Consider the following 19,856-nt stretch of genomic DNA (forward strand, 5'->3'; position numbering starts at 1 on the left):
TTTTTGAGAAACAGAGAGAGAGTGCTCCCATAAACTGGTTCATTCCCCAAATATTTGCAATGGCTGCAGCTGAGTCAAACATTTGAGAATCACTTTTATTTCACTTTCCCTGATATGAAGATATTCTTGAGAGACTTGAAAATGCAAACTTATGCTTTTCACAGGAATTTCTAATCTACTATAGATTCTTAATGTTTGGTTTATGGTGTTTTTGCCTTGAAGAAAGTTTTGATTTATGTGACTCAGATTTTATTTTATTTCTTTTGTGTCTTCTAGATTTTATGACTTCCTTTGTAAAGGTTTATTTATGGGCCATATTGTGGCAAGCAGACCAAGCTACTACCCACAAAGCCAGCATCTAGTATGTTCCCAGTCACAGAGGGGAGGGTAGTTACTGGAGTGAATTCAGTGGGTTCCTTTCCTTAGCCCAGTAAAGAAAAAAAGCCTGGAAACAATGGCAAGTGAGTGGAAACTTTATTGCTTATTTGTTTTGCAAGTGAAAGTGAGCAGCTCATCTGAGAGGTGAGATGGAGTGCCAGAGTGGGACACTGGCTTTCCACAAGTGCACTGGGTTTTTAAGAATTTACTATTTTCTTATTGGGTCATCTTATGGGCTTTCCCATTGGATAGGGGTTTCACATACTGTATGCTCATTGGCTTGGGGCCCATAGTAATAGTGGGATTTTTGTTGGTGACAGTCTGAATGGGAATTTCTAAATGCTAACTTCCTCTTTTGGTGGCCTCAGCCCTCTCTCTGCTAGTTCTGAGTGAAAAATTGCAACTAGTTTGAAGACATTGCCAAAATCACAGGCTGTAGCATAGGATGCTACAATGGGGAGAGGTATGAGCAAGTCTCAGAGAAAACCACAGTCACAGCCTACAGCCTGCATGCTAAAGACATTCTGCTAAAGCCTGAGAGGCCCACAGATGCCCAGCCCAACTAAACAGGCTCAGCATTTGGGCACTGGTTCGTGTTCTGGCTGCTTCAATTTTCTTTCCTTCATTTTGTTTTTATTAAAACATGTTTGCTTAATTTACAGCAAGCAGAAAATAGGCTGGGTCTTCTTTTGATCCAAACATTGATGTTTTAAAGGTTGTACACAATATTTTTAAAAAGGACATATAAAAATACAATATTAGAAGTTTCCATAAGAAAGAAAATACAACTTTTAACCCCACAACTTTTCCTTTTTCAGAACTGCAAAACTACTGCTAGTAGTTTTATTTTTAAAACTACAGTTTTAAGAAATAGAGAGAGAGAGACAAAGAGAGACAGAGAAGTCTTCCATCTGATGGTTCACTCTCCAGTTGGCTGCGATGACTGGAGCTGTGCTGATTTGAGGCCAGGAGCTTCCTCCAGGTCTCCCACATGGGTGCAGGGGCCCAAGCATTTTGTGCCATCTTCTACTGCTTTCCCAGGCCATAGCAGAAAGCTGGATTGGAAGTGGAGCAGCCGGGTCTCAAACCAGTACCCATATGGGATGCCAGTGCTTCAGGCCAGGGCATTACCCCACTGTGCCACAGCACCGGCCCCTAAAACTACAGTGTTAAGTAGATCCCCTGAGCTGGATCATCTTGTGGGAAGTACTGAAGCAGGAGCTCTTAACTCAAGGTGGCCCATGGCAATCTGTGGAGAAAAGCACCGCCGAGCCACAATCAGGGCTGGGCACCTACAGGAAGGCTTCTCTGCGTGGTTACCAACCAAGTAAACCAGTTATTTGACATTGAATCCGATCCATTCCAGATGCTAAAGGAGCAGAGACCAAGAAAAAAGAAGCCGGCAGAAGGGGGGCTGGGGGTGGGGTGCATTGGAGTCCCCGTGGCCAATAATGCAGCTCAGGCAGAGGCCCAGACCAACTCCAAAGCAGCAGGCAAACAGCCATGGAAAGAGTCCCAGAAAGACCAATAAACTCACTGCCAGATTGGCCTGGTTGACAAGAAAGAGGAGGTGCAGCCACCTGTGGCGTTCAAGAAAGAAGGAATAAGACATGTTGGAAGAAGACTGATCAACAACTTCAGGGTGAAGGAAAAATCATTGATAGAGGACCAAAAAGGTGACCACCTCTTGAATGGTGGTGAAGAAGGGTGAAGAAGCAGGTTTTCTTTTCTTTTAAACACTGAAAAACTGCTATTTATTTAAAAGGAAACTTTTCAATACAATAAAGAAATGGCAATAGCTGGTACATACATTAAATCAAAATATTTTCGTTAAGCACCAAGTAGCATCATTCTCATTCTTTTCATTAAGAGCACCTTTATTATTAAAAGACTAATACTTTTAAGTTTTTAATCAAATTTAAAGCTGCCAATCAGAGCTTCTAATTAGCTTGAGATGACTGGGTAAGCCTTCTTATAGTGTGAGCAAAAATGACTTATAAAAACTTTGTTTAACTGTAACTGAAGGGATTCACTGGCTTCAGGCTGAGAATCAGTGCTGGGGGCTAAACGCTACCCACAACAGAAAAATGAGTAATGAGTACCACGTATCAATGATAGATGACATATGGTTTCTTCCTAGTCAAAGGACTAATACCTAACTCTAATAGGTCTTGAAGGATTGACCCACAGGGACTGATTCAAATTCTTAACCTTCCAGGGTGAACAAGTCAAGGACAAGGAAAGAGGTGAAAGTCCTGCACCCTGGGTGGCAGGGGAAATGGCAGCAAACCAGGTGGGGAACATCAAGGAGTGTTTAAAGGCCAGGGAGAACAAAACAGCTGAGACTCAGACCCACAAAAGTACTAACTGGTCAGAAGGCAGTTCAACACATGTTTTGGGAGGAAGGACATAATCCACTAACAGATTATATGCATTATATAAAGGAAAATGTCATTCAACAAGAGAGGGAAGATGTCTCTCCTAGCACAGAGACTCCGCAGCTGTTTGGGGAAGCTCTGAGGCTGAGGATCACCCTGGGATCCAGTCCACATTCCAAAGCCCTACCCCCTTGCAATTAAATCCACAAACCAAAACTTTATTAATGGAACTGTCTGCTCCAAAAAAGTGAAACACAAACACAAGCAAAGAAAACAAACTGAAGGGCCATTAGAGTAAGCTTTAATCCCTGCTACTATCCCTGCCCTGCAAGAACAGGATCTGCCCTGTTACTTCCATTGATTCACTTCTGCAAAGCTTGTCAAAACCCAGCATCTTACTGTTCCTGCTACATCCTCTCCTAATGAAAGCAAATACTATGCAAAAACACAAACACACCACAAATAGAAGCCAGCATCAACTTAATGACCCCCTGGAATATTACAAACCTAACCTAGGATATTTTAATCATCTTCTGACTTATTCACAGAATATCCACTTCTGTAATGTTTTGGGAGCATTGCAGACTTGGCTGCATTAGATTCCTCTTCTTGAAGTAGTTCAAAGTTTGAATGCAATTTAGATAATTTTCTAAATTATCTGAGGGGAAATTATCCTAAAAGGCCCAGGAAAAATCCCTTTTCCTCTATTCTCAGGCTCCAGTAATTCTTTTTCTCATATCATAAAACCTAACCTAACAACTGGAAAGAGGATAAAAAGTCATACAAAAAATACAAAAAAAAAAAAAAACGGAAAAGGGAACCAACATCATCATAAGGGTCTGTCAGTGTCATCACACTATCTCAACATGGCACAAGACAAAAAAAAAAATGGTATTTTGTTTAGCAAAGTTATAGTCATTTTGTAAAGTATGCAAGAAATTAACAATTTATAAAAATAGGGGAAAGTTTTAATTGGGAGCATAAAACTAAAATGTCATTCTCTGGCGAAGAGTGCTTCCCAACATCAGGTCTACAGGTGGAAGTTGAGGCACAACTGTTGGCTCAAGGCTGCCTCAGGTCTGCTTCAGAGGGGCATGGATATTAGCAGATGAGAGGTGAGTTTTCTGTTGATACATTTATAATTGACTGACCTGAGGTAGTGGTGGTCTTAGAAGAGGTCAGGAGGCCATGGATGTGGAATGGGCCTAGGAGATGGATTTGGTTCTCACGGCAAATGTGAATTTGATAGACACAGTAAAAGCAATAGATCTTTATCACATTACAGTGGTCTAAAGCAGGTAGACAAATGTGGAGGTTGTGGGTCTCACAAATGGGAAACTGTCAAAGATGAATTAACTGACTTTGATTCATCAAAATGTGACTCAGGAAACACTTGAAGGTGAAGAACATCCAGTGGCCAACATGGAAAATGGGGAAATGTGAATGGAAGAGGTAAAAGAGAGTACAAAAGAGATTACTTTGGATGAGTGGAAGACAATTCATAAAGACAGGATAAAACTAGAATTTAATATCTGAAAATCAAATCAAGGTGCTGATTGGCAATGAAAGGATTTGTTTTTCATAAATCAAGGTGTGAAGAGGCTCATGCTGAAGATTCTATTATGGCCTATCATTTTTGGAAACCAGCAAATGATATAACATCTTAGCTAGAGATCACCTTTGGAGACTTAGGCCACCTAGAATATGGTGGTAGAAGAGGGCAGAGGTAGACATGGGCATGATGGATGTCATGATGGATGACCTAGTCCAGCAGGACTAAGTCAAGTGTTTCTGTTTCTGATATGAATGATCCAGAGGCATTTCTAGCTATGGCTTAATGGGATGTCCTAACAACCTTAGTTCCTTTGTGGACTTTCCTGTGCAATGCTTTTGCATGCTTAATGATCCCAAAGGACTAAGAAATTAAAAAAAAAAACAGCCTAAAGATTGAATTTTATCTGTTTTGCAAATGAGTTTCTCTCACTACCCAGAAGTAACAAATATGGTAGTCACTTTTGTACTTAGGAATGTATTAGTAGCAAGGATGTTTTAATAATTTTCATAGATTATGAATTATTCATGGACACTTTTGCATGGCTGCTTGCAAATGTGCATTTCCAAACTTGAAGTGCAGGTGTTAATAGTGTGTAACAGTTTAATAAAAAATTGACTTTGTTCTTTATACATCCAGAAAAATCTTAAAAAATTAAAGAAATGTGCATAGCATGATTTTATAGCAAAACATGAACATCAACTGCAAACAGTAAATAAATGAAAGCTAGAAATACTATCCAATATATAGCAGTCCTAGAATCAATCCCTCAAACACAATCCACAAGCAGTATCTAAAAACCATTGTCTTGTTCTTCACAGGCAAAACCTAGGTTTCCAAAACCAAAATTGGAAAGAGTACTCCTCTGAAAGAAATTTTTTCCCCACAATATTACCTAGATCTACAAGTAAACAATCTGAGATTTAAAAAAGATGTTAGCTTCTTACTCTGAAATCAGTTTGGATATGTCAAGTCACTTTTGGTTCCTCAAAGAAATCTTTCAGAGAAATTACAGAAATTATAAATGGTTAAGGATTTTATTTCCTCATTTTTAGTCAGCTACATTGATAACTAAAGCTGAGAGATGACTCTTGCTTAGAACTGATCCTTTTCCTGAAATATTTTAAACTTCACGACACAACCTCACCTAAAATGGGAGTGTTGTCTCTCAGCTTGCCACACATTAAATAAAACTGAAGTGTGAAAAGCAAGCCTCCCTCATAAATAGGTAGGCACATTTTGATACAAATACACACTCTAAGTGCTATAAGCATCACCATTTAGTTTACACAATGCACACTCTCACACAAACAAAACTTACTTTGAAACAACTTACTTCTAATGGCACTAAGATAATTAGTCAGCAATTCTCATTAAACTTCAGAGTAATTATGTGAGAACATTCTTTCCCCCTTCAAATTGTTTCTGCCACCAATGATCTGCTCAACTTCTAAGGTGAGATTTTTGTATATTCCAAATCTGTACAGAAGCCAGAATAAAAGCAGTGAAGGCTCTGTGTTTCAGCCAAAATCTCAATCACCCTGAAAATGTTGTTTAACCCAGCCGGGGGGGGGGGCAGTCCTACAAGTACTGGGGTTAAAAAAAAGAACTATTCTAAACTGTGTCATACATAAACTTTTTAAAAGATTTATTTGAAAGTCAGAGTTACACAGAGAGAGAAGGAGAGGTAGAGAGAGAGGTCTTCACTCCCCAATTTGCTACAGTGGCCAGAGCTACACCAATCTGAAGCCAGGAGCTTCTTCTGGGTCTCCCAAGCAGGTGCAGGGGCCCAAGGATGTGGGCTATCTTCTACTGCTTTCCCAGGCCATAGCAGAGAGCTGGCTTGGAAGTGGAGCAGCCAGGTCTGGAACTGGCACTCATATGGGATGCCAGCACTGCAGGCAGTGGCTTAACCCATTACACCACAGTGCCAGCTCCATAAATAAAATATTAACAGGGGACTAGACATCTTAACAAGACCTAAAAGTTCACCATGAACCTACTGTGTTTGAACAGTCAGTGTTATACTGTGGCTGCTTCATTTTTGTATTAATCTATCTTTTTTTTAACTTTTATTTAATGAATATAAATTTCCAAAGTACGGCTTATGGATTACAATGGCTTCCCCCCCCATAATGTCCCTCCCACCCACAACCCTCCCCTTTCCCACTCCCTCTCCCCTTCCATTCACATCAGGATTCATTTTCATTTCTCTTTATATACAGAAGATGAGTTTAACATGCATTAAGTAAAGATTTCAACAGTTTGCTCCCACACAGAAACATAAAGTGAAAAATAATAGATGATTTTTTAAATGATGATGAAATCAGATCAGACCTATTGTCATGTTTGATCCCATAAATAAAGGGGAGAGTGATCCAACATGGGAAGCGAGATACTCAGCAGACTCATAGAATGGCAGATGTCCTAAACAGCACTCTGGCCTCAGAATCAGCCCTTAAGGCATTCCGATCGGGCTGAAAAGCCCATGAGAGTATTTCAGGCATGGAAAGCCAAGACACTCTGGAAAAAAAAAAAAAACCTAAATGAAAGATCTCTGTGAGTGAGATCCCAGTGGAAAGAACAGGTCTTCAAAGAAGGAGGTACCTTTCTCTGAAGGGAGGAGAGAACCTCCACTTTGACTATGCCCTTGTCTAAACAAGAAAAGAGTCAGAGAACTCAAGGGGCTTCCATAGCCTTGGAAACTCATGACTGGTGCATAGGGAGATTACTGATGCCATAAACAGGAGTGTCAATTTGTAAAGTCAACAACAGGAGTCACTGTGCACTTACTCCTCATGTAGGATCTCTGTCCTTAATGTGCTGTGCATTGAGACTTAATGCTATAACGAGTACTCAAACAGTATATTTCACTTTGTGTTTCTATGGGGGTGCAAACTGTTGAAATCTTTACTTAATGTATACTAAACTGATCTTCTGTAAAAAAAAAAAAAAGAAGAAATTAATCTATCTTATTAGCAAGCTACAGCTCTAGGTTTCCAGTTCTATGAAATATGGAGATGAAATTTCATTTTTAGTAAGACAATGTTACAAATTCAAGTCAATCAACATCTTTTCAATGAATACTTCAAGCATAATGAGAATCTTTGAGAAAATTGCAGATCCCACAGATTTGTTTTTATTTTTTTTTTAATTTTTTGACAGGCAGAGTGGACAGTGAGAGAGAGAGACAGAGAGAAAGGTCTTCCTTTCGCCGTTGGTTCACCCTCCAATGGCCGCCACGGCCAGCGCACTGCAGCTGGCGCACCGCACCAATCCGATGGCAGGAGCCAGGTACTTATCCTGGTTTCCCATGGGGTGCAGGGCCCAAGCACTTGGGCCATCCTCCACTGCACTCCCTGGCCACAGCAGAGAGCTGGCCTGGAAGAGGGGCAACCGGGACAGAATCCGGCACCCCGACCAGGACTAGAACCCGGTGTGCCGGCGCCGCAAAATGGAGGATTAGCCTAGTGAGCCGTGGCACCGGCCGACCCCACAAATTTGTACCTGCCCATGACATTAAGTAAATTGGACTCTTCAGAGTGGCTTCTAAATAACATGTCATTTTAATTATAACTGGATACATGGAAGGCTAACAAGTATTTCTAAAGTATCATTACAACATTGTACTTCTGATAATTTAAGTAAACCACACTATGAGTAAAATAATGATATATGCCTACAGATTATCATGGTTTATATTATCAGTGGCCACTGGACTTAGGACTAGTCTAAGATCTTGATCTAAATTTTGACCTAGACCTAGACTGTGATCTTGACTGAACTTTGGATTTAGGTAGTCCTTTTCTCCCTGGTTCCTTTTCATCACTTGAGCAAGACTTATAATGTGTTTTGGAACCTGTTTTAGGGGTGCCTTTAATTTTTTTGTGAGATGCAGATCTAGAATGTGATTTAGTCTCCAATTATTTATTGGGCTGGGATATCACGATCTTTGGTGTTTGAATCTAACAATGTTGGAACGGCTTCTGCTACTGTGAAGTCTTCTAATCAGTCTACTGTTTCTAGGGCTATAAGATTTATACTTGTAATTAAAAGACTGACTTCTTGCTCTCCCTTCATAACATTAGATTCTAGAACATCAATATTTGTCAAATCATCATGACATAAAGAACTATACACATTCCTCCCTTCCTTGGCTTCCTTCTGATTTGGTGTCTTCTGATTGCCCTGTGCAAATTGTATTTTTGATGCCCACAAATCTATTTTCTGTCCAAGTTATGTAAAGCATTTTTGGAATCATGAGCATCCTCAAATTGAATGTAAGCAAATCCTCTTGGATGGTGAATGTAGAAATCAAGTGGAACATACACATGAACTTTAGGATCATAACAACAAAATTTTCACCATAAGTCTTCAGACCTGGTGTTGTCCACTACGTTCCTGACAGAGATGTGTTTGCAGGGCACGGGTAGTGGCGTGAATCTTGCTCAGGGTACTAATAGGCTCAGCAAACCACTTGCAGCCAAGTCTGACACAGACACACAACTTTTTTTTTTAACATTTATTTATTTATTTGAGCTGGTGCCATGGCTCAGTTGGCTAATCCTCCACCTGTGGTGCCGGCACCCCGGGTTCTAGTCTCAGATGGGGCACCGGATTCTGTCCCGGTTGCTCCTCTTCCAGCCCAGCTCTCTGCTGTGGCCGGGGAAGGCAGTGGAGGATGGCCCAAGTGCTTGGGTCCTGCACCCACATGGGAGACCAGGAGGAAGCACCTGGCTCCTGGCTTCATATCAGTGCATCGCACCGGCCGTAGTGGCTACTTGGGGGGTGAACCAACAGAAGGAAGACCTTTCTCTCTGTCTATGTCTCTCTCACTGTCTAACTCTGCCTGTAAAAAAAAATGATAATCGGATTGATATACCTTCTTAAAAAAAGATTTATTTGTTTATTTGAAACTCAAAGTTACAGAGAGGGAGAGATGGGGGAGAGAGAGTGAGAGAGGAGAGGGAGAGGGAGAGAGAGAGGGAGAGAAAAAGCAAGAAAGAGAGAGAAAGAGGGAGATGGAGGGAGGGAGGGAGAGAGAGAGAGAGAGATCTTCCATCCACTGGTTCACTCTCCAGATTTCTTCAAAGGCCAGTGCTGGGCCATGCCAAAACCAAAGCCAGAAGCTTTATCCAAGTGAAGCAGCCAGAACAAGAGGTAATGCCCATGTGGGGTGCTGCCAATAAAAGTGGGTGACTTTACCCACTATGCCACAATGTTGACCCTGAGTCTGCTCTATTTCTGATCCAGCTCCCTGCTAATGCACCTAGAAAAGAAGCAGAAAGTTGTCAAAGTACTTGGGCCCAACCACCCATGCAAGTGATCTGGATGACACTCATGGCTCCTGACTTCTGCTGGGCCTAGTTCTGGTCATAGCCATTTGGGGTGTGAATCAGCAGATGGAAGACTTCTCCTCTGTGTCTTTTCCTCTCACTCTGTACTCTTTCAAATAAACAAAAATAAATCTTAAAAAAGTGAAAGGGGCTTATTTAGCCTACACAGACAGGTTAATGATTTTTCAAGTAGGAAACAATAGGTTTTAAAATATCGGCAAACACAGACTATGATTCATGTGACACGATGAATTACTTTTGCCCTACCCTGATATAAACACACATACTGGCCCCTGGTTTTGGCCTGGCCAAGTCCCAGCTGTTACAGCCATCTGGTGAGTGAACCAGTGGGTGAGACAAATCTCTCCCTCTCATTCTGCCACTGTGTCTTTCAAATAAACTTTTTAAAAAAGATTTGAACTTAGGGACTTTGAGATATTAATCAAAATGCTGAGTCAGATACTCCTCTCAATGTGTCTTCCATGGGCCAGCTCCCCATGTGTGACTTTTTTTTTACTCTCTTTCTATAGATGACTCACAAATTTATGTCTGTAGCCTCTGAATTAGAAACAATCTAGTGGACATTTCCATTTGGATGGAATTTAGCATGCTTATATCATATACTGGAAAGATCAGACTGCTGTTTCTCATAATTCTTGGTAGAAAAGGTTGGAAATTGAAAGCATGGGACACTTAAATTCAGGTTCTCTATACCTAAGGTTGGTGCCTTTCTTCAGTGACTTAGGTTTGATTCACCAGCACCTCCTACAGACCCTGGTACCTGACCTGAGAGAATTTTCATTGATTCAGCTTTATTTGCATGTCATTGTTCTTTTAAGGTCAACAAGTCCTTTGGAAGGTGATTACCTTTATCCCACAAGTTCAAAGTACTGTAATTTATATTCATGATGAGAATATTTCCTAAAAGTGAGCAGGGATTCTTCTCAGAGAGCAATCATCACTGAAAGTCTGAATCTATGTAAATCCCCTTAGAGTCTTTAATCCATTGGAATTAATAATCACAGAGAACTCAAGGTAGCACATTAGATTTAAAGCAGTTCAATTCAAGCAAGTAAAGGAAACTTGGACTGAAAAGAGAAATCTTTGCACCAACAGGTCGGGTTTTAAGATTGAAATTGACAATTTCTATAGGACATGCATTGCCATTTTCAGTTCTTTAGAATGATGCTTTTCTTTTAAGGTTTCCATTAATTAAAATATATAAAAGTAACATATGCTTATTGGAACTATGACAATACTACAAACCCCTAGAAGTGACTGTTATTAATAGCCCACAGTGCATTTCTTATGCTGCTACAGGCTCAAAAACTGGATACCAATAGGTTTCATACATGAATAGTGTTGAATTATCTATTTTCTTATTTATTTTATGTCTTCAGTAATGGAACTATAACAGGTTGAACTATGTGTTTGCTTATTTATTTATGTCTTCAGTAATGGAACTATGCAATGTATATTACTCTGCAACTTGCTTTTCTCACTTAATGCTATAATACGGACAGCTCCTCAGTCAGGTAACATAGCCTTCCATTTTGTAAATAACTTATAATATGAGCTACTCCTCAGGAAGTTCATTGAAATGCACACTATGAAAAAGTATGTGTAGATTTAAAAAATCTGCATCAAAATAAAATAGTAATTTGTCACAATCTGTTTGCCCAGGATCTAGTTTGGGGCACTAAGAAGGTTAAGACATCAATTTGAAAAAGCCCTTATCAGAGCAACAGGAATTCTGCAGGAGAAGAAGAATGAACACTACCTTGATGGTGCAGCATGGATGGGAAAATGGCAACCCCATGGATGCCTTGTGGCAATTGTATGTGGACAAGGCCTCAAGGAAATCAGCAATTTATGAGGGGTAAATTTATTTAAGAAGGGCTGAGGTGATGTTAAAGATGAAGCCCACAGTGGCAGACCATCCACATCAATCTGCAAGGATAACATTAGGCTTGTTCATACCCTAATTGAAGAGGACTGATGAATAGCAACAGAAACAAGAGCCAACAGTACAGACATCTCCACTGTTCAGCTTACATAATTCTGACTAGAAAAACCAAAGACTAACATTCTTGTTCAGTGGGTGTGCAAAAACTGTTGTTCCCAGAACAGCTATAGAAATATTGTTTTCAATAGAAGATTTTTAACTAAAAGCACCTCTTGCAAACACTGCAATAATATGAGGAGTTACACTAGGTAACTCATTAGGTCATTTCCCTATCAGAGTGAGAAAGGGACAAAAGCCCTTGAAGAGTGGACAAAGTGCTTGCTTCTCCCTGGAAGCTGTCTTAACCACACTTAGTTTTATGCCAAGAGAAGACTACACAGCATTGTAGGTCTTGCTCCTGATTGGTTGGTTATTCTAGTCTTCTAATTGTTACCCTCCCCCTCTGGTTGCTATTCTACCCTTCTGATTGCTTTTTATCCCTGCTTTGTGATTGGCTGTTAGTCTAATCCTCCCTGATTGGTTAAATCTAGGAATGGTTTTCAGAAAGCAACCAGAGAGAGCAACTGTATGTATAAAATGGCTAGCCCTCACAGGCTTAACTGGGAGATGCTCTCTTGGAACCCCACTCCTCACTGCTGCAACAAGGGGATTCTCACTTTCAATAAATTTTGCTTTGCTCACTGTCCCTGTCTGCATGGAAATTCTTCTTTAATGTGAGGTAAGAACTGAGATGGCTTTCATCATCCTGCAACAATACAAGATGAAACATGAATTTACCAGTATGATTCCTAAGTCAAAGCACAGTCAAGACAATGGCTACCAAGAGGTGGAAGTGGTCCAGTCAAAGTAGAAACAGAGAATGATCACATCTGAAAGCTCCAGCAGAAAAACACCTGGAAAAGCTTCACCAAGGAGTATCTCTGCACTACAACAATGCATTGGTTCATTTATCTCATCAAAAAGGGGTAATTTTGTGAGAATTTCCATGGGGTATAGCTAGGCATCTATACCATAATTCTGTTTGGGCTCCCTATGACTTCTTTATGTTTTATAATCTTAAAACTTTTTTTTAAAGACATGCAGTTTTCTTTAGTTACTAATGTAAAAATCCAGCAATACCATGTTTAAATTCCCAGAAACCTCAGTTCTTAGGGGTGAATTAAATGGCAAAGTATCTTGATTCACAAAAGTGTCTTGATCTTCACTGAAATGTGAAGAAGTAAACTTTTTAAATTTAAATTTAATTTTTCAATTCCATTTTTAATGAACATTTTGTGTATATCTTTTTTATATAATAAAGCATTTATTTTTGAAGAAGCATTTCTTTCCATCACTAAGATTTCTGAATTACAGAGAGGACTAGTTTTTCCAATTACCTTAATAAATGAGAAGAAGAAGGGAAAAGGGGAGCCACATATTTCTGTCTGCCAGATACTATAGGAGGTACTTTCCATAAGCGGTATACTTTGATCTTGGTTGCCTATTTCTAGTCCTGCCTCAATCCCTTCTCTAAACACAGAGGAGCATGTCAGCCTTTGCTCAAAGTCTCCTCCCCCCAGCCCCATGGTTCCCATGTTCCCCATGATACAGTACTGATTAGTAATACAAGCTACTAACCTGGCCCACAGGCCTTCCAGTTTGCTCTAACTTCCCTCTTCTGTCTTCCCATGTCCCCATCCTTTCTCTTTGTATCCCAGCTCACCTGAACGACCTACAGTTTCCCCAATTTCCAGGCCCTGTCAATCCTCAGGGCCCTTGTACTGCCTCCTTCTGTTCTCATGGTCCTTCTTCACCTCTTCTTCTGGCTGTTATTCCACTCACCAGTGAGTACTCACTGCTCTTTGGCTTTTTCAGAATGTCTTTTGCAGGGCGGTTTGTGAATTAGTGAAACAAGAGCATGCTGTAGTCATTTACAACCAGTAACTCTTGGTAAATTAACAGAAGTTTGTTGCTTAGCCAGTCAAATTTGGCTGCAGGTCTAGGTCATTCTCTTGGGCAGATCCTCTAAAAGCTCTGCTGATGGAGTTCGTGGAGTCTCTTCCATCCTGTAATTGTACTATTCAGAGCACTTGACTTCCTTGGCTATTGTGGCAGTAGAAGAGAATATAAATGGGTGACTTTCTGGCCATGAGACGTATTGGTTTCAAAGTGCCCCTGATACCCGTACTCTCAGACTTCTACTAGCACTGGTACATGGCCCTGATTTCAGAGGTCTAAGGTCTGATGCAAGTACAAAGCCAGAAGAAAGGAGAAGTGGACATAGAAGAGTGCCTGCAATCTCTACCACAGGTGTGATGCCAACAACCGCTTCTGTTTAGAGGGATTGCTGTGCAGTGTTAGAAGGATGGTGTAGGTGGCTCTCACCCACTAGAGTGTGCATTTTGTGAAGGTGAAGTCTTTTATAGTATTCATTTTTATGTCTCTGGAATCTAGCAGTGTCACCCACATGACAAATAGTCAAGAAAGTCAGTTAAACAAATCTATTCATCCACATTTCTAAGTGATCCAAGTTTATTTTTTTTCTTATTTGACAAAGTTAGACAGTGTGTGAGAGAGACAGAAAGAAAGGTCTTCCTTCTGTTGGTTCACCCCCCAAATGGCTGCTACAGCCAGAGCTATGCTGATCTGAAGCCAGGAGCCAAGTGCCTCCCTCTGGTCTCCCATGTGGGTGCAGGGGCCCAAGCACCTGGGCCATCTTCCACTGCCTTCTTGGGCCACAGCAGAGAGCTGGACTGGAAGAGGAGCAACTGGTACTAGAACCTGGTGCCCATATGAGATGCTGGTGCCACAGGCAGAGGATTAACCAAATGAGCCATGGCACCGGCCCTGATCCAAGTTTCTAAAAGGTTTATTATTTATTGAAAGGCAGAGTTACAAAGAGAGAGAGAGAGAGAGATCTTTCTTTCATCCACTGATTCACTCCCCCATATGGCAGCAAATGCTAGGCCAAAGCCAGGCTCCTGAAATTTCACCCCGATCTCCAATGTGAGTAGCAGGAACTCAGTACTTGAGTCATCTTCCACTGCCTTCTCAGGTGTATTAGTAGGAAGTTGAATCAGAAGCAGAGCACCTGGACTTGAACCAGCACTCTGATATGGGGATGCCAGTATTGCAAGTGACAACTTAACCTGATCCGCCACAATGCTGGCCCCTAATCTACATTTTATGTATGGGGAAACTAAAGGGTAGAGAAGTCAATTAATTCACATGGCTAGAAGGTAAGCAAAGCACAATTCAGATCCACATTTGTCAGATATCCTAATCTACAATTTTAGGAGAGGTTTTATAAGTTAAGATTCTTAGATCTTGGGGCCAGTACTGTAGCAAATCAGGTAAACCTGCCACCTACAGTGCCAGCAACCCTCTATGGCACTGGCTTGAGTCCTGGCTACTCCACTTCCAATGCAGCTCTCTGCTACGGCTTGGGAAAGCAGTGGAAGGTGGCCCAAGTCGTTAGGCCCCTGCACCTGCATGGGAGACCCTGAAGAAACTCCTGGCTCTTGGCTTTGTATCAGCACAATTCTGGCTATTGTGATCATCTGGGGAGTGAACCAATGGATGGAAGACTTCCCTCTTTCTGGTAAGGATGGGAGCTCTTTCTTTCTCTTTATTCCTCTCTGTGTGTCTCTGCTCTCAGATAAGTAAATAAAAAGTTAAAATAGATAAATAAATAAAACCTCTACTTTCACACATTTACATGCTAATTTCATGCCCTATAATGTTCCAAATGCAAGAAACTTCAGATAAATGCTCTACCTTCCTCATACTCCCATAATTTGTTCTATCTTATCATGTTTTGCGGCAGACTTGCAGTAGCATTCCTTCTATAGTGCTGTTTCATGTTGTTAAAATGTTATTAAAAGGGGCTGGCATTGTGTCACAACAGGTTAAGCCACAGCCTAATGCCAGCAACCCATACAATACCAGTTTGAGTCCTGGCTGCTCTGCTACTGATCCAGCTCCCAGTTAATGTGCCCAGGAATGCAGGGGATGATGACCCAAGTGCTAGGGCCTCTGCCACCTGTATGGAGTTCTTGGCTCCTTGGCTTCAGCAAGGACCAGCCTGGCAGCTGTAGTCATTTTGGGAGTGAACCAGTAGCTAAAAGCATTTCTCCCTCTCCCTTTCTGTCTTCCTTTCTCACTCCCCACCATCTCCACTGTAAGTCTTCCTTTTAAATAAATAAGTCTTTAAAGAATCAGAGACCAACATTGGATTTATTTTTCCTTCAAAGTATGTTATTAAAGGACAACTACTTCCTTGAAGTCCAGTAAGAATACAGTTCAATAAAATCCCTACACCTACTAACTTTATTTTCTTTACTGATTGATTTTTTAACAGGCAGAGTTAGACAGTGAGAGAGAGAGACAGAGAGAAGGGTCCTCCTTCCATTGGTTCACCCCCCCAAATGGCCACCAAGGGCCGGCGTGCTGCGCTGATCCAAAGCCAGGATCCAGGTGCTTCCTCCTGGTCTCCCATGAAGGTGAAGGGCCCAAGCACCTGGGCAATCCTCCACTGCCCTCCCAGGCCACAGCAGAGAGCTGGACAGGAAGAGGAGCAACTGGGACAGAATCTGTCTCCCTGACTGGGACTAGAACCCTGGGGTGCCAGTGCCGCAGGTGGAGGATTAGCCAAGTGAGCCACAGTGCCACCCTACTGATTGATTTTTTTTAAAGATTTATTTATTTATTTGAAAGTCAGCGTTACACAGAGAGAGCAGAGGCGGGGGGTCTTCCATCCAATGGTTTACCCCCAGATGGCCACAACAGCTGGAAACTGCACTGATCCAAAGCCAGAAGCCAGGAGCTTCTTCTGGGTCTCCCACGCAGGTGCAGGGGCCCAAGGACTTGGGCCATCTTCTACTGCTATCCCAGGCCATAGCAGACAGCTATATTGCAAGTGGAACAGCTGGATCTTGAACAAGTGCCCATATGGGATGCTGGTGCTTCCAGCCAGGACATTAACCCACTGTGCCACAGTGCCAGCCCCTACTGATTGATTTTTTAAGGGAAAGAGTTTATTGGGGGAAACCCAACATACCAGTGGGAAGGGGAAAAGAAGGAAAAGAGGGAGAAGAAGAGCATAAGAGAGACAGAGATCAGGAGATGGAGAGAAAGAGATAGGTCCTTTTAAAACTTTGCCAGGGGGCAGGCAGGGAAGTAGGAGCAGCAAATCCCATTAGGATGGGAGTGGAGCTTGACACCAATGGTTGAGCCATGTAACCACCTGGCTTCCAGCAATGGCAGTGGGGGCTAGAGCCTAGGATGGTGTCAGGGTGTAGTTTACACCATAGATAAGATTGTACCATTTTACTAACATCCCCCCTTTTAGTTTTTTATGAAGCAGGAATTGTATGGGAATACATTAGTCCCAAAAGTCCAGGAGGGTTAGAGGGACGATGATCTGTCTTTAAAGCTACTTCCTGCTGGAACAGGGCAATGAGATACTCTTCACTGGCATGGAGCAATGTCTCAAGCCACTGTCTCCTGGGCAGGGAGCCAAGTATATCCCTGTAGCAGCAACAGCATTTGGTTGACCGCCTGGTTGCTGAATGCCTTGGTTCATTCCATTATCAACTCCTGTAAACACTTAAACAGACACTGTAGTATAAAAGACAGGGTGAGAATAGCAACCAATGATCCTGAGAGTGGCATTAACCAGGTAATGAGAGGATTTCATAGAGGAGAGGAAATGATGGTGGGGGGGGGTCTCTGGACCCTTGTGAGGACTGCGTGATAAATGTGGTTTAAAGCTGATCCCAACCAACATCAGGAGAAAGGCCACTCAACTTTTTCAGGTAGAGGGGTTTGTCTGTAGAGAAATTCTGAACAACAATACAACATTAAGTAGGGGAAAGGACCATCAATACACACAGGTGGGGAGTAGAACCCTTGATATTAGAGTAGAGGCTATGATTACAAAGGAATGAGGCCCTAAGTGGGCTAGATACAAAGGACAGAGTCATCATTAGAGGACCTAAGAAAGGTGCTGTGTAAGCCAAATAGAAATTGACAGTCTGGCCGTTGTGGCCAATTGGGGAGTAAACCATCAGATGGGGGATCAATCTCTCTCTCTCTCTCTCTGTGCCTCTTGTCTCTCTGTGTAACTCTGACTTTCAAGTAAATAAAATAAATCTTTTAAAAAAAGGAAAGAACTGACAGAAGGGGCCTGATAATAATCTGGTGAGCTTTAAGGCCTTGTAAGTTATAAGGCCCAGACCTATCTATCTCTTCACATGGGGTACAGCCTAAGGGAGGTGTGAACCTCCTTGGGGAAGGCAGCCTGTTGACTTCCATTACCTAGCTGGCTTGGGAGGAGAGGTGGTCAGGTTAAGGCAAGTGGCATCTTCTGCCTGCAACGTTACTGACTCTGCGTGGCTGTACCCTCAGCAGTGGTGGTCACTTTGGAAACTTGGCCAAGTGAAGGGCTTTTCAGCTTGTAGCTTGCAAGATCTGTGGCTCTGAACTGGGCATCCTTCAACTCCAGGGCAGTTCCATTTCCAGTGATCCAACTCTTGGCTGGCAGAGCTGCCAGGGCTCTTCATAAGTGGATTTCTGCTGAATCCCAGGATTACCACATTGAAAGCCACTGTAGCGGACTGGCCTGCTGGGTCTCTTTGAGGGCAGATCGCTGTACAGAGCAACCTTTAATAGGCCTGCCACCTATGTTTACATTGCTTCTGATGCCTAGCTTTCTTCTCCTCCTGGTTTTTCTTAAAGCAGACCAGAGGATGCAAGTCAAGGAGGTGCTCAAGTCCCATCTCTAATTTACTGATTGATTTTTATCATCACATGTCCCACTTACTGAGATTACAGTAGTTGCAATTTGCCTGTGTGTTCATTTTCTCTCCCACTAGGATGGAAATTCCTGGGAATGTGGATTTTGTTTATTCAGCACTATATATCAGTTTCTATCAAAGTACCCACTATGTAATAAATTTCAAAAATACTTATGGAATAAATGAAGACATTGATATTTAATAAGGCTAATCCATTAATATTGGGAATTCCTTCAGAGATGTGCAATACAAGAGTTAATCTGACACTACTGATTCAGTGAGCTGTAAATGTGATGAACTCACAAATTTGAATCCCTTTTCATTTGGAAATGACTCTGGAGTTCATCAATGATCAACTAAATATAGGAAGTCATTGGTTTATAGCAAAGATCTATTTTAATTTGTTTATTCAGAAATAGAGCATAAAGTGGAAGTGGAACTTGCCACATTTTCTGGTGATGTTTGTTTATCTTCTTTTTTATTGATTTTTAAAATTTATTTTAAGGAATACAAGTTTCATCAGTACAACTTTAGGTATGTTTTATTATTTAAAATGCTTAAAAATTCTCTGCTGGATCCAGCATTGTAAAGTAGTGGGTAGAACGGCCATCTGTGATGCTGGTATTCTGTATGGGATCTGGTTCCAGTACTGGCTATTCTACTTCCTATCAAGGCCCCTGCTAATGCACCTGGGAAAACAGCAGATGTTCCAAGTACTTGGGCCCCTGCATGCATGTGGGACACCTGGATCCTGGCTTTGGATAGGCCCAGCTGCAGCCATTATGACCATTTGGAGTGTGAACCCTGGCTGGTAGATATCTCTCCCTCTCTGTACCTTTGCTTTTCAAATAAATAAACAAATCTCTTTTTAAAAATTCTCTGCTAATGTACTAAAATTTCCCTCCTTTCACATCTTTTGACCTCCAGTCCCACTTCCTAGAAGTGACCTAAGTATTCTTGAAATTTTGTTCAAGGTACTTGTGGGTAGTGGGCCACAGATTGACTCATTCCCTACATATGGATATACAAACTGCAGCTCTCTGTTTACTCTGATAGGCTGTCTTTTTTCTTGTTAGTGCTCCCTCACTAGGCACTTTGACTCAATGCCTTTCCAGAGACTGCTCCATCCTTTAGCACTCCTTCTCAATACAGCCCCATGAGGAACTTAACCTGGCTCTTAGTTGTGCCTGTGGGATGGGTATAGCCATATTTTGTGCCTTTGGTCAGCCTACCGGTGTCTGCTTTTAAAGCCTGATGCCAGTATACCTGAGGCTGTGCTCCCCTGGCTGGGTCTAGCCTGGCTCAGCTGCAGTTCCCTGTGACAGGGCTGGATGATCCTTTGCCTCATCTTTCCCCACACCCCATCCTTGGAAGATGCCCTGAGAAACTGAGCACTCAAGAGACATAGGGACCTAAACACCCCCTTGCCATCCTGCGGCTAGGGAGAACTTGCCCACCAAACTGGGCTGT

At 41.9% G+C, this 19,856-nt stretch overlaps 2 pseudogenes; one reads left to right on the forward strand and one right to left on the reverse strand.

Annotated features, from left to right (window-relative positions):
* The first annotated feature begins 1,619 nt into the window (after window positions 1–1,619).
* On the forward strand, window positions 1,620–4,594 carry LOC100358932 (SERPINE1 mRNA-binding protein 1-like; annotated as a pseudogene).
* Window positions 4,595–8,012: 3,418 nt separating this feature from the next.
* LOC138848119 (uncharacterized) lies at window positions 8,013–19,734 on the reverse strand (annotated as a pseudogene).
* Between the last annotated feature and the right edge of the window lie 122 nt (window positions 19,735–19,856).

The sequence above is a fragment of the Oryctolagus cuniculus genome, chromosome 13 (genome assembly GCF_051225735.1).
Source record: "Oryctolagus cuniculus isolate XC-2025 breed Fujian yellow rabbit chromosome 13, ASM5122573v1, whole genome shotgun sequence".
Lineage (NCBI taxonomy): Eukaryota > Metazoa > Chordata > Mammalia > Lagomorpha > Leporidae > Oryctolagus > Oryctolagus cuniculus.